At 47.2% G+C, this 17,179-nt stretch overlaps 1 protein-coding gene across 2 annotated transcripts in view; it reads right to left on the reverse strand.

Moving 5' to 3' along the window:
- Positions 1-17,179, reverse strand: part of MDGA2 (MAM domain containing glycosylphosphatidylinositol anchor 2) — a 631,704-nt gene that overhangs the window by 183,002 nt on the left and 431,523 nt on the right. The window lies entirely within an intron of this gene.

Below are 17,179 nucleotides of genomic sequence, written 5' to 3' on the forward strand. Positions count from 1 at the left end.
AACTTCACCTGCGTCTAGACTGCAGCCGCGTTCTTTCAAAATTAAATTGAAAGAATGCGGCTTTTCTTTCGACGGCGGTAAACCTAATTCCATGAGGAAGAACGCCTTTTTTTCGAAAGTGCTCTTTCGAAAAAAGGTGTTCTTGAAAGCAAACAGGGCTTTTTAGAAAGAGAGCATCCAGACTGCCTGGGTGCTCTCTTTAGAAAAAGCGGCTTGCTTTTTCAAAAGTTCCGCGTGTAGTCTAGACTCGCTCTTTCGAAAGAGGCTTTTTCGAAAGATACTTTCGAAAAAGCCTCTTTCGAAAGAGGCTTGCAGTCTAGACATAGCCAATCTGTACTCCTGCTTTCCTCAGGAAATAAGCTTATTTTAAAATTTTTATTTTGGGAGTTATTATTTCAAATGTAATGATTTCAAAATAATTTCCTAGAGTAGACATGCTCTTAATTATATTCTGGTTGCTATGATTGAGCAGTTCTGTTGTAGCCACCTCTTGGACTAGCTCCTATGCACTACCAGGAACTAAATCAAAAACTGTCTCGTCCTTGTGGGTTTAAGAACCCATCATTAGTCTTGTATAGAAAACATTCCCACTGATAATCATCAAAATGTACTGACTGACAAATTAAGTACAATGCCACTCGAGAACTATAACTTTGTATATTTTGACATGTGACACTGACAATTTGTGTTTTGAGGGCTACCTGGCTTTCACTTTTTTGTATCTCACTGTGCATTGTCACTTAATAATTATGGCCTTCCATAATTTCCTGCAACTGTGAAAATTTAAATTAATAAACACTGGGGGGGGGACATGGTTAATGTTGCAGAACTATGAAATTTAAATAGAAAAATGAAAGAAAATGTGTAAAAACAAAACATCCATCAAAATGATAAAGTGAATTCTGTCAAGCCTACATATCGTCTTTGTATATTACCCGCAAGAATGCTACTGGGGAGTAAACATTAGCAAGAGAGTATCAGCGCAAAAGAAAGGCATTGTCCAGACTACGTGAGAGGTTGTAATCCAAAATGGGATGAGGTCTAATCGAAAATGTATAGCTGACAGGGAGTGGCAGTGCTCACTGAAATACTGTCCAACCCTGAGAGGAATTAAATGTCAGCTTTCAGTCAGTTTAGGTGCTCACGTCCCAGGTAACGCTCCCCAATGTGGGGCAGCCTTCAGCTGAGACAGAAGATTGCCTGAGACACAGCAAAGCTGTCATTCATTCCAAAAGAGACGTTTGCACGTCTCACAGCTGACATGTCGGCAGACTTGACTGACATGTGAATGCGTGTGGCGGCTGCCAGCTCTTTCCCGGGGATTTCCCCCACCGATTATCTCCTCACGGAAGCACTTCAGGCAGGTTCCCGTTGCACAAAGAGGGGCGGAAGGCGGAACTAAGGCAGAGCGCGCCCGGGAAAGGAGCAACGTGCGGCATTTGAAAGGGAAGCTGGAACTGTGAGGGAATCAGGGAGCGGATAGTCACTAGTTTTCCCTGGAAGGGAGTGAGGGCCTGCTTCTGTCTCACTCCATACACATTTAGAACGGACCAGTGGGTTCACAGACCTTGGCCTGTAAGTGCGCAAGGGCACGTGTACACGACGGAGAAGGTTGAGCATCCGGAGGTTGATCTTCTAGCATTTGATTTAACGGGTCTAGTGTAGCCCCCTAAATCAAAGGCTGAGGCCAGTCGCCACTGGCGTCCGGTACTCCGCCTTCTGTGAGGAGTAAGGGAATCCAGTAGGAGCATGTGCTCCCCGTGGCCTCCATGATGGCTCGGCGTAAGGAAAGCTGAATCCTGGGTGCCATACCTTATGCCAACCTCCCTGGTCTAATATAGACTAGGCCCAACTGAGGACCTCTTAGAAGGGCCTTCTCTTCTGGCAGTGCTGAGCAACCCCTAAAGACAAGACACATCAGGGCCCTTCAAAGGTGTCCCTCGTTCTACTGCTATAAAGTAAGAAGCGCACAATTTAAGCCAAATTTTATTTCTCCATTTCTGTGCAGCTGGGTTTTCCCAAAGGAGAGAGACGTCACCCTGCCTTGGCTCTCCTTGGGCCACATCGTTACTGCTGAGCGCTTGGAGTCTGGCTGGAGCTCTCTCAAGGAGCATTCCTCCAATTCTCCCTCAAATTCACTGGCAGGGGTTTCAAAATGGCGCCGGATCCTCTCTGTTCCCCTCACAGCCCCCACTGACTCTGGAGGCCGATGGGTAACTCTGCTCCTTTTGCTGATAAATAGCCCCCTCTCCCTCCCTGCCCGACACCCCGTCCCTAAATCAACCCTGTGTCGCCACCAGGAATGTGGCAGCTGTCAGCCAGGAGTGACGAGGGCCCGTGGGGGCTGCATGGCCCCTTCCCCCGTTAGTCAGTTCGACTGGGGAGGAATCCCCAAGCCCACAGGCTGGATAGCGGATAAGAAAAAAAAATCTCATTACCCTGCTGTCGTTAATAAATGTCCACGCAGCCGTGCAGTCTGCATATTCATCACCTCTATGGGTCAGGGGATTCACGTTGCTTGCGGCTTCGATAAATGTCAGAATACGGTTATTTTGCTTCATTGACCAAGCCGGTGTGGCTTGTGTTGCCACCTATTTTCCCAACGATTTTTTTCCCCTCCCTCATTGAGGTCACCGCCATTGCGCACAGACATAATTATTTATTCACCGTGCTAAAATTGTGCACAACAGCCTCGCTCCAAGGAACTTCCCTCCACCTCCCTGCACCATTTAAAAAAACGCTGATTACAATTCTGACCGACACCAGCATTAAAAGCCAACGCCTTGGAAACCCCTCTGCAGGAGAGCAAGGACGGCCCTCTCCTTGCTCTGAATAATGACGGCAGGCAAAATAGAGCCTTTAGGTTCAGCCCTGAGAGCATGAGGGGTCTGACAGCCCTGGGAAGGGACTGTGACTGTTTGGAAGCAACTTACTACAGCCCTTGGTTGGATAAAACTCCGTGCCTGCGAGCAGAGCGGGTAGATTCCAGACTCTGGTCACTCACCTTCCTCCATCTCCTCCTCGCTCACTTACTCACAGGAGGCCACTCAGGAAGGAGCGGATGTCTTCCAAACTCCAGCCAGACCACTTGTGCAGGACCAGGGTCACGCACTAACGCCCCCGCCTTCTCCCCTGCTAGTTTAAGTACCGCAAGCGGGTCTTAGATCGTTCCAGAAAAGGTTGCAGTGGAGTGTGACGGGGCGGCCCCGCCCCGCACTCAGGCCCAGGGAAACCACCTGGTGCCGGGGGCGGAGAGAGCCCTACCCCCACAGCCCTACTGGGCATGCTCCGAGGGGAGCCGGGGTATAAAAGGCTGCTGGCCTGCTCAGAAGGGGCAGACTGTGACCCAAGCTGGAGCTAGCACCCAACTGCCCGATAGGGAGGCCCCAGGACTGCAAAACGCGCTGCTGCCAGGCCCCAGCCGGGCTCGCCCCCAACGACGAAGCGGCCGGCCGACCCCCCGTGACCCAGGCACCGGACGCTGACTGGGGACGTGCCGCTGCAGCCACCCGACCAACGCCGACAGGTGGGGCCGCTACGGGCCGGGGGCAGGGGGCAGGAAGCGACCCAGGGCAGGGAGCTGGAAAAGCCCCCGAGGGCTCGGCGCGATGCGGGGAGGAGCCCCCCTGAGCCAGTGGTGGAAGCCGCCCGCCACTGATAGGGCCCTGGGTCGGGGCCCAGTGGAGAGGGAGGGCCTGGGCCCCCCTACTCCTCCTGCCCTGAACCCCGGTGAGTGGGGAACTCGGCTAGAGGACTAGGCCACAGAGGTGGCATAAGGAGGACTAGGGCAGGAGGCCGTATTTCCCCTAGTACAGGGGCAGGACACTTTGAACTTAGGCCAGGAGGCCGTATTTACCCTAGTAAAGGGGCATCCCATTTGTGGACGAAGCTTCAGGGTCTGCGTACGGTGGACTAGGCCCAGAGGCCATATTTCCCCTGCTACAGGGGAAGGACAGTGGGAGTCTAGGCCAGTGAGCCGTATTTCCCCTAAGAGAGGGGTGTTGCACTTTGGGGAACTTGGCCTAAGGGGGCTGAACTATGCCCCGGACAAGGGCGGCAACCCCAGTCGAGAGGGGCGCCCCCTGACATGGAGCCAAACTCAAAACATTCCAAAATTTTGCAGCCAGCCTCCCCCAAATCATGAGACTGGCTTAAAAAAAATCACGATTTAAAAACAATGAGTTGGGTTTTTTTTTTTTTTTAATTTGTCTTCTCATTTTTTGAGCTGGTAAGGCACGTTCATAGAATCCTAGAATCCCAGGGTTGGAAGAGAGACATCGAATCCTGTCCAAAGCAGGACCAACCCCAACTCAATCAGCCCAGCCAGGGCTTGGTCAAGCTGGGACTTAAACACCTCTAGGGATGGAGATTCCACCACTGCCCTAGGGAACCCAGCCCAGCGCTTCCCCACCTGCCTAGGGAAATAGTTTTTCCTAATATCCAACCTAGACCTCCCCCACTGTAACTTGAGACCTATTCCAAAGTTAGAAATTAGCATGCCTCTTCCGGAGAAGGGGCCAGTGTAGACGTAGCCTTGTGGTTTGATTTTGTGTGTAATCCTAACACTTCATATGGGGACATTGTAACTGAGCAATTCCTGTCGTTCTAAGAATTGAAACTGGACTTCTGAAGTCCCGAGGTTCTGAAGGCCACGAGAGACTCAAGGCCATTGACTGTCTACAAGTTTTTTGGGAGAGAATGTGAATGAATCGGTGTGGGAAAAAGGAGCTAAGGGGGTCAAGTCAAAAACCCTAGTTGGACCCCATTCTAGGACTAAAACCAAGACCACAAAGGCAAACTGGTGTATCTTCTCTATTCTGAAATTAAACATTTACCTGCAATTTTTATCATGCCTGAGACATCATCGGTAAAATCCAAGCCCCTAAAGAAATATAAAGTAGCATAGAAACATTCAGGGCAAAATAAACCACAAAAGCTAAGCACTAATAACTAATAAGGGAATTAATTCAGAAAATACTGAGCCAAACAGCCCAGGGAATGTACTAGAGTCTATAACTTGCATCCAGAATGTTAATCAGTATTGTTCAAAAATACTGTGGCCTCGGGCTTCTGCTAACGCCTCCAACTGCAAACATATGAAAAGTGCTATGGCTTTGATAAGATCGGCCGTCAGGATTTGGTCTAAATAATATGGTTGTAAATGACAAACACTGATTTCCTTTGTAGCCACCGCATTTGTTTTAAAATACTCCTCTCGTTCTTTTTTTTTATTCCCAAGCAGGCATTTTTGTCCTGGAATTATCAACCTGTTTTGAATAACTTTCCAATCAGCAGCCGCTAGATTTCTCCCTTTCCCTTTTTAAATAGAAAATTAAGTAACATATTTGCTTGGAGTCAGACCATGCAATTGGAATGTTATATCCGGACACAGAAATATCACTGGCCGGGATGAGAGCAGGAGAGAGGGACATGCCCCTATCTCTTACATAGATAAAACAGTGCACTCTCGTGAGGGGGAGGGGGGAAATCGATGTGGTAGCTATATTAGCTGTAGATAAAAGAGCTGGAGGTGGTACCGGCCTCTGGAGTGAGCAGGGGCGGCGCCTCGGAGAAGGGGCAGGAAAGAGGCGGGGCAAGGGGATTTGGGTTTGAGGGGGATCCTGGACTGCACTTAAATTTAAAAAAATGGTCAATCACAGAATCATAGAACACTAGGACTGGAAGGGACCTCGCGAGGTCATCGAGTCCAGTCCCCTGCCCTCATGGCAGGACCAAATACTGTCTAGACCATCCCTGATAGACATTTATCTAACCTACTCTTAAATATCTCCAGAGATGGAGATTCCACAACCTCCCCGGGCAATTTATTCCAGGCTACGTCTAGACTGGCATGATTTTCCGCAAATGCTTTTAACGGAAAAGTTTTCCGTTAAAAGCGTTTGCGGAAAAGAGCGTCTAGATTAGCACGGATGCTTTTCCACAAAAGCACTTTTGCACAAAAGCATCCGTGGCCAATCTAGATGCGCTTTTGTGCAAAAAAGCCCCGATCGCCATTTTCGCGATCGGGGCTTTTTTGCGCAAAACAAATTTGAGCTGTCTACACTGGCCCTTTTGCCCGAACGGGAGCAGCATAGTATTTCCGCAAGAAGCTCTGATTTCTTCCATGAGCTCGTCAGTGTTCTTGCGGAAATTCAAGCGGCCAGTGTACACAGCTGGCAAGTTTTTTCACAAAAGCAGCTGCTTTTGAGGAAAAACTTGCCAGTCTAGATACAGCCCCAGTGTTTGACTATCCTGACAGGTAGGAACTTTTTCCTAATGTCCAACCAAAACCTCCCCTGCTGCAGTTTACGCCCATTGCTTCTTGTTCTATCCTCAGAGGCCAAGATGAACAAGTTTTCTCCCTCCTCCTTGTGACACCCTTTTAGTCTCAAAAAAAGATCTCTTGGCATTGGGAAAAGTTCAGAAAAGGACAACAAAAATGATGAGGGGTTTGGAACGGGTCCCCTATGAAAGGAGATTAAGAAGACTGAGACTTTTCAGTTTACAAAAGAGGAGACTAAGTGGGGATAGGATAGAGGTCTATAAAATCATGATTGATGGGGAGAAAGTGAATAAGAGAAAGTTATTTATTTGTTTCCACAACATAAGAACTAGGGGTAACCAAATGAATCGAATAGGCATGTGGATTTAAAAAAAAATCTATGTAAAGATCAGAGGACGATCTCCTTGACTTTACCATTGACTTTGTCTAAAAAAGTAGGAGCATCCCAGGATGCGTTCCTCCCCGCCTGTCAAAAGCAAGCCTAACAGGAGTGAAATTGCAGAAGCCGCCTACTACATGGTTTGCCAGCCACCCTCCTTAACTCAGTCTATCTAGCCAGGCTGTAAATTAGAGGAACACCATATATTGTGTGATTGTGATGTAATTTATTAGCGGATGACTAGAGTAAGGGACTGATCTGCTCGTTCAATGGTCCAGCTAGCATGGCCAGGCTCACCATGTCTGCCACTCTGACAGATTATGTTGCTGCACTCCAAGGGCAACTGTACATATTTAACTAAAATCCCCCAGCAAGGGAAGTGTTTCTTGCTAATGCATGGTGCTGTGTTTCAAATGGATCCCCCAAACGTGTTCCCGTATTTCCTGGTTTGATTATTAATCCTTCGATCACAGTTTGGTAAAAACAGAAACAGAAAAAATAAATAAATACATTCTTCCTGCGATATGCCACATCATACAGAAATAGAGCGCACAGCAGCGTAGCTTGGGGGGGGGAGGAGGTGGAATCCGAAGGTAAAATAGGGAATGAACAAGTGAAGAATTACTTGGCAGGACAGATGTCTTCAAGATGGTGGGGCCTGATGAAATACAACCTAGAAAACGTAAGGAAGCGGCTGATGAGCCATTAGCGATTATTTTTGAGGCGATGTGGAAGACAGGTGTGATCCCAGAGGACTGGAAAAGCACAACCGTAGCACCTATCTATAAATCAGGGAATGAGCACAACCTGGGGAATTATAAACCAGGCAGCTTGACTTTTGTGAGTAGAAAGATAAAGGAGAAAATAATCAAATAATCAATTTGCAAGCACCTAGAAGATAATAAGGTGATAAGTAAGAGTCAGCATGGATTTGTCAAGAACAAATCACATCAAACCAACTGAGGATCCTTATTTGACAGTGTAACAAGCATTGTATATGGGAGGGAAGAGGGGGGAAGATGTGATGCGTTTCAACTTTTTGTACTGTCTCCCGTTACTGCATAAGCACACAAGGGGAATATAGCCCAACAGAACCTACTGTGAGGCAGATACATCACAGGTCGGAAAACCGTATTGAAAGACCAGTTATCAGTGGTTCCAAGTCAAGCTGGAAGGACGTAGCGAATGGGATCCCACTGGGCTCTTTGTTGGATGACGATATTCAGTATCTTCATCAATGATTTTGACAATGGACTAGTGAATGAATACACTTACCGTTTATGGATGATCCCAAGCTGGGAGGGGTTGCAAGCACTTTGGAGGGCAGGATTAACATTCAAATCGATCTTGACAGGCTGGAGAAATGGTCTGAACATTCAAGTACTGCACTTTGGAAGGAACATAAGAACATAAGAACGGCCGTACTGGGTCAGACCAAAGGTCCATCTAGCCCAGTAGCCTGTCTGCCGACAGTGGCCAGCACCAGGTGCCCCAGAGAGGGTGGACCGAAGACAATGATCAAGCGATTTGTCTCCTGCCATCCTTCTCCAGCCTCTGACAAACAGAGGCCAGGGACACCATTTCTATCCCCTGGCTAATAGCCTTTTATGGACCTAACCTCCATGAAATTATCTAGCTTCTCTTTAAACGCTGTTATAGTCCTAGCCTTCATAGCCTCCTCTGGCAAGGAGTTCCACAGGTTGAGATGATATTCAGTTGCACAAAGACCAAATATGAACGGAGGGCTTATGGGAGAGGATTGCAGAAAAGAATATGGGGGTGATCACAGATCACAAACTAAATCTGAATCAAGAGAGTAACCCTGTTGCAAAAACAACCCCGATCATCATCCTGGGATGCATGAGCAGGAGTGTCGCAAGGCATAAGAAGTCATTTTTCTGTTCTACTCAGCATCGAAAACACCTCTACTTGAGGCCTGTGCCCAGCGCTGGCTACCGCATTTTGGGAAAGTTGCGGACAAACGGTTGAGCTTGGAGAAGGGACGACGGAGCGGGGACATGAGAACAGTTTTCTGGTGCTGGTTGGACCTCTACAGTCGGCCTTCTGTCATCCAGCAAGATCTGTGGTCCAGCACCCCCAGGGAGAGGGGGTGAGGAGGAGGTCTGAAGCACACCTGGGGAAAACCCAGGCCCTCAGCAACTCCTTCCCCACGGTCCTAGAATGCTGCAAATGGCTCATTTGCAGTGCTCACGTTCAGGAAGATAGAGGGATGACTGGGAATGAGGGGAGGCTCAGGGGAAGATGGGGAACTCCCTGTGCACAGCAGGGAGACAGGAGCAAAGCCACAGAGGCGGCGGGACCTCTGCGCCTCCGCGGCTTTGCTCGGGTCTCCCTGGTCTGCTGGGGGGGAGAGGGCACAGCTAGTGCGCCCCCCCCTCCCAGCAAACCAGGCTTGTGTTGCGGGACGCCTGGGGTAGAGCAGCTGGGGTGCTGCCGGGTTGGTCCTGCGGGGACCTACCCAGCAGTGCCCCAGCTGTTCTGTCCCAGGAGTCCAGATTCAGCCGCTGTTGAAACTGATCAGCGGCTGATTCCAGGAAGCCGGGGGCAGAGCAACTCTGCCTAGGGCTTCCTGTAGTCAGCCCCTGGTCAGTTTCAGCAGTGGCTGAATCTGGAGCCAATTCCGACTTACATACAGATTCAACTTAAGAACAAACCTACAGTCCCTATCTTGTACGTAACCCGGGGACTGCCTGTATTTCTGGAAAAAGTGCTTTTCCGGAAAAGCATCCTGCCAATGTAGATGCGCTTTTTCCGGAAAAGCGTCCGTGGCCAATGTAGACGCGCTTTTCCGGAAAAAAGCCCCAATCGTCATTTTCACAATCGGGGCTTTTTTGCGGAAAAGACTACTGTGCTGTCTACACTGGCCCTTTTCCGGAACAGTTTTTCTGGAAAAGGACTTTTGCCCGAACGGGAGCAGAATAGTTTTTCCGGAAAAACACTGACAATTTTACAGTAGATCGTCAGTGCTTTTCCGGAAAAGCAAGCGGCCAGTGTAGACAGCTGGCAAGTTATTCCGGATAAGCAGCTGCTTTTCCGAAATAAGTGGCCCAGTGTAGCCACAGCCCTTCAGTATTCACAGTGGCCATGTAGAAAAGACCTTTCCCTTTACACATCTGGGCCATGTCTTCCCTAGGAAACTATTTAGAACTTAGTAAATTCAGTTTAATAATTCCCAATTTAACAATCTCGAACTAGCGTGTTCACACTATGGGGAAGCCTCAAAATTAGTCCAAGGCAGGCTCCGTTAATGTGGACGCATTACCTCAGACTTAGAGCCCCAGCGAGCACTAGGGAGTAATGAAAAAAAACTTTAAAAAATGAGTGGTCCTGTCGCACCTTAGTGACTAACAAAAATATAATTAGTATCATGAGCTTTCATGGGCACAACCCACTTCCTCAGATTCAAATGACACCGGGGAGGAATTATTTTGAAAAAACGGCACCGGAGCGTCCACGTGACCGCTATTTCAAAAGAACTATTGCAGAATTAGCACTAATCCTGATGAAAAGCAGGAGTACAGGTTTGGAATTCTGCAGCCCGTTATTTCGAAAAAACAGGCTTGGTAGTGTGGATGCTCCTTGGTATAAATTCGAGCTGCTGCTGGTGGTGGGGGGGTTATTTCGAAATACAGTCCTAGTGTAGACCAGAGCCTGATGCAGTTAACTTTAAACCCACTGTCAATGGGAATCGGGCCTGGGTATGACTGGTTGTAGGGAAGCCCTACCATCCCATTATGGGATAGAACAAAGTTTCATTCAGGTTGGTCAGAGAGTGATTTGATTCCAGATGCAGAACATGTTTCTGTGCCCTGAAGAACTGCATAATATTCAACCAGAGGCATTGCATTTTCCCCTCCCGCTCTCCTCGCACACCCACACATGAAGCAAAAGCAAAATGAATGAGTTCTTACATAATTCAAAGAGTTTTGCCAAAATACCACTTTCTATTTAGAACCCAGAATCCTCCAAGAATCCATCTTTCAGAATTATTCATTTGAAAGCCCTGAAATTGCTTATCTCAGATAAATTTAACACAGTTACTATTATAACAAGAACACGGACGTTAATGTTCACATACACACATACTCTTCTTCTCCACTGCCTCAGCATCATTACGCCAGACTTGATTTCCTCATGTCTATTCTCATTCTCACTTCCTAATATCGGCAGAAAATGAGTAGGAATCCAAACAAAGATCTATTTAATAAAAACTCCCTCAGAGGCATTTCAGATTCTCCTGTTCTCGCATCACCATTTTCTTGTTGTTTCCCCCGGCACTTTCAAATCACATCAGCTGGGGCACGGAAGTGTCGTGGCTTGGATTTTTTTTTCATCTATAATATAAATCAGATTTTGCCCTCAAATATTACAGCAAAAAATAGTAATTTGTGATTTAAGGAGCATGGGAGAGAGACTCTATTACCTAACTCTCATCTATCTGAAAACTTGCTCCAACAACATCCGTGGAAGATGAGGGGACTCAATCCACCAAGTATCATAGGGCCTGCTAGGAAGAGTTTGTGCAAAGTCTGTAGAACTGTGAGAAGCATTTCTCAGGGCCTAGTTATAGCAAACCATCCTTGTCCAGCAAAGCATGCGCTTTAAAGCTAATCATGTGCATAAAAGCTTTACTTAAGCATGGCCAAAGCCCACTGGAATCAATGGGAACCTTACAACTGCCTTCAGTGGCCTTTGGATCAAGCCCTTAGATCTGCAAACAGGTCGCCAAGCAGGGGTAAAATAAGTGAGCACACTCAGCAGGACGAGCGAGGCATGTGAGACCCGTGGGCCTCAAAGACAGGCCTGAAGATGTGGCAGGCAGCAAACGCCTCCAGCAAAAGCTTTAAATAGCTCGTATTCCACTAACCATGACTCGCTGTGGACAGAGAGTGCAGGAAGGCCCGCCTCAAGCGCTCCAACAGGCAGCAGCCTCCATCTGAGTTGGCTCCACCCTATATAAATGCAAGGGGTGTTCCAGAAAGTGTCCAGGCTGCAGCATGGATCCCCTGGAGCTGCCACAACAGTTCAGGCTCTTGAACAACCTCAGTTGCTGGCCTAGACCCTAAAACCTGACTCAGGCTCTGACCCTTGGTATCCACCTCAGGCAGGAAGCTGACTATGAACTCCTCCACTACACGCAGCCTCAAGTTCGACCTTGTTCCTCTCTGCGTTGACAGCGCAGACTGTCCAGAGTACTCTAGCTCTTCCAATGTTCCTCAATAAACTGCCCCTCTTCCAAGGACCCCACAAACCATCCGATGCCACAGGAGGCTGAAAATGATGCTTTTTGTTCTTAGATGGATGCTACAGGACTCAGCAAAGGAGTGTCATTGTGGGGAATTCCAGGGTGGATGACGAGACATACGAATCCCAGATTTACCATTCCCAAGGGGAAAAGACGGGAGGAGGGAGGAACAGGGACTATTTATGAGCTTCAAAACCCCTGAAAATAGATTCTCATTAAGCATATTGTCGTAGATAAAATCTCCCGTTACCTGCAATGCCCCAGTCTGGTAAAACCGCACCCTATCACAGATACCGGGAGGGCCATCAGACAGACTTCCTCTGCTACCGTTGCTACGATTGGTAGGGCAGAAGCATCTAGAGAGGCCCAATGCAGACTGGGACCCCATTGTGCTAGGCTGCCCCAAGGAGTTCCCTGTTGAAACGGGCCAGACGGACAAAGGGTGAGCGTGGGACGAGAGGCAGTGACTCGTCTTAGTTTGCACAGGTCAAGGGCAGAGTCCGGAACAGACCCATGGAGTTCATGCTCCTCAGCCAGTGTCTGGCCAGAACTCTGTTATTACTTTTGTTCTGTGCTCACGTGCCCCACAGAGCCCTGCAGACTGCTTCCCCCCAAGGCGTCCACCACATTACAGTCAGTCAATCTCACTCCCTGAGTTTCCCTGAGTGCGTTGGCAGCTTCACACGATGCCTCTTGTGCTCAATGAAAAGTACCCGGGAAGCTAATGGTGCTTTTCTCCTTCTAAAAACTAACCTCTTTTGAACAATCCATTAAGATCAACATACTGCACTGACTACAGTGAAAGACTCTGCCTCACACTATCCAAGAAATTAAGGAATCACCTGATAAGTATTTTATACAAGAAACAGAAAAACATCAAGAATGACATTTCTAACTTAGAGTGTCTCATCTCAAGACAAACATCCACACCGACTGACACCTTGCAAGACTTTTGTTCCACCAGACAAGAAATCTACTATACACACTTCTATTCCCTACAACAAAGAAAAGACAATAAACTTTCTAACCTGCTCCATACCACAGGCTACAACAGCAACTACCTCAACCCACCGGATAATATTGTTAACCTCTCCAGCTACAAACTCAATCCAGCAGAAGAGTCTGTCTTGTCCCGGGGTCTCTCTTTCTGCCCCACATCCCCCACAAACTGGATACAATTTCGTGGTGACCTTGAGGCTTTTTTCGCCGCCTCCGAGAATATTTCCAAACCACCAATGAACATCAATCTGACCTACCAGATTCCCCCTATCAACACCAAAGGAAAAATAATTCTATATGGACTCCCCTGACGGTCGGAATTACAATCTGGATTTCTATATACAAAGCTTCCGCAACAACGCACAGACTGACATTATTTGCAAACGACAACAAGCGACACACAATCTCAGCCGCGCTGAACACCATGCCATCCAGAGTCTCAAAAACAACCTGGACATTATAATCAAACCAGCTGACAAAGGGGGTGCTGTGGTCATTATGAATAAGGCCGACTATAACCAGGAGGCAACCAGACAACTCTCGAACACCACATTTTACAAACCTCTCTCCTCTGATCCCACCTCGGAATACCAAAAGAAACTACACTGTCTCCTTAAAAGCCTCCCCACAGCTACTTGGGAACAAATCCACACAGAAACACCTTCTGACCCCCGACCAGGATTGTTCTATCTGCTTCCCAAGATCCATAAACCTGGACACCCCGGATGCCCCATCATCTCTGGTATTGGCACACTCGCTACTGGTCTATCCAGCTATGTAGACTCTCTTCTCAAACCCTTCGCAACCAACACCCCCAGCTATTTCCGAGACACTACTGACTTCCTAAGGAAACTACAAAACATCGATAACCTCCCCAATAACACCATCCTTGCCACCATGGATGTAGAAGCACTATACACCAACATCCCACATGAAGACGGATTACAAGCAATTAGAAACACTATCCCAGAGGACACCACTGCCAACCTGATAGCAGACCTATGTAACTTTGTTCTCACCCACAATTATTTCCAGTTTGAGAACAACTTATACCTCCAGATCAGCGGCACAGCCATGGATACACGCATGGCCCCACAGTATGCTAACATCTTTATGGCTGACCTAGAACAACGTTTCCTCAACTCCCGTCCCCTTTTACCCATTCTCTACTTATGCTACATCGATGACATCTTTATGATCTGGACGCATGGCCAAGAAACACTGGAGATATTGCACAGAGATTTCAACAACCTACACCCCACCATCAACCTCAGCCTGGACCATTCTACACGAGAGGTCCACTTCCTGGACACCACAGTACAAATCAACAATGGAAAATTAGACACCACTCTCTACAGAAAACCCACTGACTCATACAGTTACCTACATGCTTCCAGCTCCCATCCTGCACACACCATACGTTCCATCGTCTATAGCCAAGCCCTTCGATACAACCGCATCTGCTCTAATCCCACTGACAGAGACCAGAAGCTTCAGGATCTCTACCAAGCATTTATAAACCTCAACTACCCACCCGGAGAAATAAAAAAGCAAATTGAAAGAGTCAGACGAATACCTAGAAACCATCTACTTCAAGACAGACCCAAGAAAACCAACAATAGAACACCACTTGTCATCACCTACAGCCCCCAACTTAAACCTGTCCAACACATTATCAATAAATTACAGCCTATACTGGAATAGGATACCATACTCCAACTTGCTCTGGGAGACAGACCCATAGTCTCCTATAGACAACCACCTAATGTCAAGATGATTCTTACCAACAACCACAGGACATACCACACTAATACCAACCCTGGTACCTTCCCTTGCAACAAACCCCGTTGCCAGCTTTGTCCATATATTCACTCTGCTGATACCATTATTGGACCTAACCAAGTGAGTTATAAGATCAAGAACACATATTCCTGCGCATCCAGAAATATAATTTATGCTATCATGTGCCGAAAGTGTCCGTCTGCTATGTACATTGGACAAACGTCTCAGATACTTCGCCAAAGGATTAATGCCCACAAAACAGATATCAGACAGGATCACAAAGAAAAAACAATTTCTTGCCATTTCAACCAGAAAGGACACTGTCTCAACGACTTAACTACCTGCATTCTGCTACAAAGACCTTTTACATCTGCACTTGAAAGGGAATCCTCTGAACTGTCATTCATGCTAAAATTCGACACTTTCCGGGGGGGGATTGAACAAAGACCCCAACTACCTTATCCATTACAAAGATAGTTTCCCCAATTATCACCTCTAATACCATTAGCTCACAGACATCTACCTTTCCCCACCTCTAATATCATTAACTCACTGGCATTCACCTTCCTTCCTCCCCCTCCTGCATCCCCCTTCTGTTCTGAAATGTGATTTGCCCTTTTCATATGTGTTCATTTTTTTAAATTGTATCCTTTGGTATATATGGTTGTGACTATTTTCTTCCACTATTTGATCTGAGGAAGTGGGTCTGGCCCACGAAAGCTCATCATCTAATAAACCATCTTGTTAGTCTTTAAAGTGCTACATAGTCCTGCATTTTGCTTCAGCTACACCAGACTAACACAGCTACATTTCTATAACCTCTTTTGGTGCACTCAAGTGTTAACCTAGGAAGAGGAATTAGCCATTCAGTGTCTTTATGAAAGAGGGTCTAGCCACTCCCTGGTATGGACTGATAGAAACACACTGCCCTGGTTTACACTAGGATAGGATTTCGAAATACCCCCCTTTAGGTTGAATTTATAAGCAGTCTCCACACTACCATGCCTGCTATTTCAAAATAATGGTCTGTGGAATTCAAAATCTGTACGCCTGCTTTTCAGCAGGAATAAGACTAATTTCAAAATAGTGGTAGTGTGGACGCTCCGGTGCCGCTATTTCAAAATAACGACTCCCCTGAGTCATTGGAATTAATTACTCCCCAGTGCTTCCTGGGGCTCTACGCCGAGGCAGCCCACATTAACAGAGCCAGCCTTGGACTAATTTTGAGGCTTCTCCGTAGTGAGGACAGGCTATTTCCATTTTGTTATTTTGGGGGTTATTAAATCGATTTTAGTTATTTCAAAATAGTTTCCTAGTATAGACGTGCCCACTGTGACTGTAACTGCCTAGCCCACGGGAGGCCACTGTACCATCGGGAGAGAGAGGGAAGAGAGGAAGCAGTAGGCGATACGTTCAGCAACAGCCTTAGGGCAGAATCTCTCTCTAGAAATATCCATGTGGCTATTTGTCTCCGTGAGCTTACACATAGAAGGGTTGCACCAGTGTGCCTCTGCCTATCTGAGCGACGTGGAAAAAGGCAGGGAAGCAGCTCTGTTAATCACAAGTACTTTCTTAAGCATGAGACTGTCGAAAGTGCCTAGACCTCCCCTACTGCAACTTGAGTGCATTGCTCCTCGTTCTGCCATCTGTCACCACTGAGAACAGCCTCTCTCCATCCTCTTTGGAACCTCCCTTCAGGGAGTTGAAGGCTGCTCTCATATCCCCCCTCACTCTTCTCTTCTCTAGGTTAAATAAGCCCACATCCCTCAGCCGCGCCTCGTAGGTCATGCGCTCCATCCTCGTAATCATTTTTGTTGCCCTCTGCTGGACCCTCTCCAATGTGTCCACATGCTTTCTGTCATAGGGGGTCCAGAACTGGACACATTATTCCAGATGTGGCCTCACCAATGCCGAATAAAGGGGAATAATCACTTCTCTGGATCTGCTGGCAATGTTCCTCCTAATGCAACCTAATATGTCATTAACATATTGCCCTTCTTAGCTACAAAGGCCACGGTTAAGAAATACACCCGCTGACCTGATGAACCACTTGGTTTCTCTGTGTCAGAAACAATAGAGTGATCACGTTCTTTAGCAGCAAAAATAAGCCCTGGCGTTTTTAACTTCATTTCATTTTCCGAGTTGAAAGCCTGCCGGTGAATAACTGATCTCTCATTTACACAGACAGGACAAGGAATCAACGTCCCCACCTCAAATCAGACATCTCATTCTCTGACAATAAAAGCGCAGTGTTTACCAAGTCATTTACTTCCCCCTCTCTTCTCCTACACGGGACTGATTTTTATGGCAACATTGCTTATAATTCACAGATTGGGAATCTAAAGAGTTTCCTGAGCCAAGTGTGTGAACAGCTCCTCATGGACCAATCCCCATTCAGGTTTTTTTTTCTTATCTCACATAACACCCAGATGTGAAATCCGTGTGGGAGCCAACATTTATACAAATACAC

This window comes from Pelodiscus sinensis, chromosome 4 (assembly GCF_049634645.1).
Source record: "Pelodiscus sinensis isolate JC-2024 chromosome 4, ASM4963464v1, whole genome shotgun sequence".
Classification (NCBI taxonomy): domain Eukaryota; kingdom Metazoa; phylum Chordata; order Testudines; family Trionychidae; genus Pelodiscus; species Pelodiscus sinensis.